We start from the raw sequence: 3,873 nt of genomic DNA, 5'->3' as shown, positions 1-3,873 counted from the left end.
CACAGAAAGACAGATGAGTGACTGTCATAGAGGACTCCAGTCCAGAAATACTGCCCTGCCGCTCCCGAATACCTTTCCTGCAAATGCTTAAAGTTCCACCATCGGAGATTTGTTGTTCTATATTTGTCTCCTCCCCACTTTCAGTAATTTTTTTTCGTTATAAATGTCAAACCTGCTTGTAATAGAACGCTAGGAAAATGAAAGGGTAAAACACTTCTTACCCACACTCCCAACCTCCAAGTCAACCACTGTTAACATTTTGGTGTCCTTCTCTACCCTCTTTTTTGTGTTTCAAGCATGGCTGTGAGTTCCCGAGAGGGGATTCTGAAGCCCACTTTCCCTGCTCACCTTCAGTCCTATTTCAGTCATGTGTTCCAGAAACATCAAGTCTCCCACCCCTGAGAGCCAGTGAGTTCTATGACCTTGAGGAAGTCGTTCATCTTTCTGGACTTTAGTGTCCTCATCTGTATAATGGGACAATCATGGCCCACATGCTACCTCACAGTGGTGCTCCAGAGTCAATGCTAGTGGGGCATTGCAAGGGCATTGCCAATACAGTTCCAGTATGTGGGGCTAGGACTGCTGGGAGTGGTCAGGACACAGCCAGTCAGAATAAGACTACGGCAACAGGGCCAGGCCACAGGGAGGATGGGGAAGGACAGGGAGAGGGACAGGTGAGCCCAAACCCAAACCAGTCCTGTCTGGGCTCCCCAGGAACATTCCTCCTGAGCAGCTGTGTCTCAGATCACCATGGGTGTCTTCCCTTGGAGCTGCTGGGGCATCATCCTATTGGGTGCAGAGTTCATTTCCAGTGTAGTCTGAGGGAGATTAAAGGAGACAGCCAGCTTGGACCACGGCATTTCCACTCGGGAGGCACAGGAGATCTGGAGTCAACCAAAGACAATGGTTCCTGAGGGTTTGCTTAAGGCAGGGGGTGCTGGCGGCAGGTGGCAGGGAAGGTGCCGGGAGGAGGAGAATTTGATGTGGAGCTAGATTTGATGTGGCCATGGCAAAGCTTTCAGCCTCATCATGTTTGTGACTTCCAAAGTGTGTGTGTGTGTGTGTGTACATGAGCATGCGCATGCACACAAGAGAAGAAGAGGGCCCCAGCCCTGAGCGGTGGCTGCTTTGTCTGGTTAATGGAGACAGGTAGCTGCATGTGGATATCTAAGAATGCTTCTCTTGCATACCTGTATCAACGTGTGGACCCAGGAATGCAGACACCCATGGGGGAGCTGTGGGGGCCTGTGTGTCACCGAATGCCTGGACTTGGGCTGTAGTGTGTGTGTCCTATGGAGCCTGTGTCTGAGCCCAGGAAGGCCTTCCATGAGCACACATTGTGTTGGTCTGATATTTTACATCTTTACAGCTCCATAAAAGGGCCACAGACCAGGGTTTTAAGCTGAAAACAACACTTGTTTCCTGGGTACCTACTATGTGCTGGGACCTGTGCCAGGCTCTGGAGACACGAGAGAAGTAAAACTCAGGCTGACCCTTGAGGAGCCCACAGGGCAGAGGGACGAGGGCAGAGCAATAAATCCTTGATGGCACAGGTTGTATGTCTCAAGGGCTGCTCTTCATGTCCTTCCTCGGGGATCCCACAATTTCGGGGATATGTTTTACTGCCAGCTCCCCCTCCAGGCTATGAGCCCCTTGGGGATGGACACTTAGGAGGAAAATGATGCTCTGTAAGGATGTATAATCCAAAGGTGTCTGTGAGTCAGGCTGTGCCTGGGGAGTCCTGAGCCAGCCATGGCCAACCAAGAGCCACAGCCAGTAGTGACAGTCCCACTGGGCTAGAGTTGGGCTCAATTCCTGCCTCCACTACAGCTGGGCCACTGACACCACTACTTAAGCCCTCTCAGCCTCTGTTTTTTCATCTGTGCAATGGTGTTAATGATTGTCCCAGCCTCCCAGAGAGCTGAGACTTTAGTGAGACTGTGAGCCAAGCATGGCATGTGCACACACACACACACACACACACACACACACAGAGCTTGGTACACGAGAGCTGCTATGGAATGATTATTATTATTAGCAAGAAGGTGCTATTATCTGGGCAGTTCTGTGCAGCCTTATTGGCCAAAAAGGCAGAAGCAGAACCCGAAGCCTCCATGGGCAAGCTGGGCAGGGGGCACCCAGCAGATATACATCTGGTATAGTTCTAACATCAGGAGGAAGGAGCCCAAGGGTGGGGCCATGCCATGGGCTCAAGAGCATCCATCTCAATATTTTCCTCATGTTTCTCACTCTCCAACCACTGATGTCTCCATAGAGTCTTTGGTGCTTCCTCCAGTCTCTTTGATTCATAGGTTTACCCATCAGACATCAACATGTAACTTTCATGAAATTTTGAAGAGGGTCACTTTGGAAGAACATGCCCTGCCTTCTCCATGCACAAGCATTCTTGTGTGTGCTTAGAGGCATGAGAACAGGAGGAGCGGCTGGGGCAGCCTGATCCAACCCACTCCCTCCTCACCTGCCCAGGGGATGTGGCTGGGGCCTGGTGGGGTCTATCTGCCAGTTCCCGGCTCTTCCTTCTCTCTGACACACTGGTCCAGCTCAGGCCCGTCATCCTCTAGCTTCTATGATCATGGTTCAAAGTCTTACCAGTAATATGCTGGAGCCAGTTCCAGCTGGCCTGTAGGGCTGACTGTGCACATCTCTTCTTAACTCCAGTGATCAGAAATGATGCCACATTGGTAGCATGAAGTCAGCCATAATGGGACTATTTAAGGTGGAGAGATCAACAAGTGATACAAATCAGACCCCAGTCATCCCTCCTCAAAAACTGGTTCTAAACATCATTACATCCCTGGTCCTGCCTGCAGGTATAACAACCACTGATATTAGGTGTGACACCTGCTAGGCATTTAACACCTTTTTTTTTTTTTTTTTAGACAGGGTCCTGCTCTGTTGCCCAGGTGGGAGTGCAATGGCGTGATCTCTGCTCACTACAACCTCTGCATCCCAGGTTCAAGCGATTCTCTTGCCTCAGCCTCCCGAGTAGCTCAGATTACAGGTGCGTGCCACTGCCACCACACCCGGCTAATGTTTTTGTATTTTTAGTAGAGATGGGGTTTCACCATGTTGGCCAGGATGGTCTCGAACTCCTGACATCTAGTGATCCGCCTGCCTTGGTGGCCCAAAGTGCTGGAATTACAGGCGTGAGCCACTGCACCTGGCCAGCATTTAACATCTTATCTGCACAAAAGTCCTGTTAGGTATTTCTCATCATTCATATTTCATATGGGGCTCATAACTTACACAATTTGACTCCAGGTCTCTGCATGTTACAGTGGGCCATGTGGCCTCAATAAATAGAACCACGGATTTGATAGGGCTGGCAGAGCTGTAAGGAATCATTGGATCATCTAATCACCGTGCTGGTTTGACAGAGAAACTGAGCCCAAAGAGGCTCTAGGAGGTGGGGGCTTCCTCTGTTAATGCCACCTAATACTGTAGCCACCTCTTCCCCACACCTCTCTCAACCCCCTACCATGCTGGTGTCCACTGAAAAGCCAAGGTCGCTGTCACCTGATGTTCCACACGCATGGCTGATTTTTTGGAAACCTTACACGTAGATCTTGACATTCATTGCAGGTTATATTTTGTTTTGCTTGATTTGACCCAGCATTCGAGACTCGCAAAAACTCTCTCACTTGGGTCATTGGTTGGTTGTCTGTCTCCTTTCTAGACAGGTACCACCCTCTGCTTTGATCTCTGCACCGTCATGCAGGAATTGGGGTTAAACTTTTAAAAAATAATAAGCAAACAGAACTTTGGGGCCCAACACTTGAAGCTCCCACCCTATCTACCAGAGATTCTGGCATCTACACACCTTGGAAAGTAGGTTCCTCGTCTCACTGGGCT

Source organism: Callithrix jacchus, chromosome 5 (genome assembly GCF_049354715.1).
Source record: "Callithrix jacchus isolate 240 chromosome 5, calJac240_pri, whole genome shotgun sequence".
NCBI lineage: Eukaryota > Metazoa > Chordata > Mammalia > Primates > Cebidae > Callithrix > Callithrix jacchus.
Note: the sequence above shows the minus strand (reverse complement) of the source record.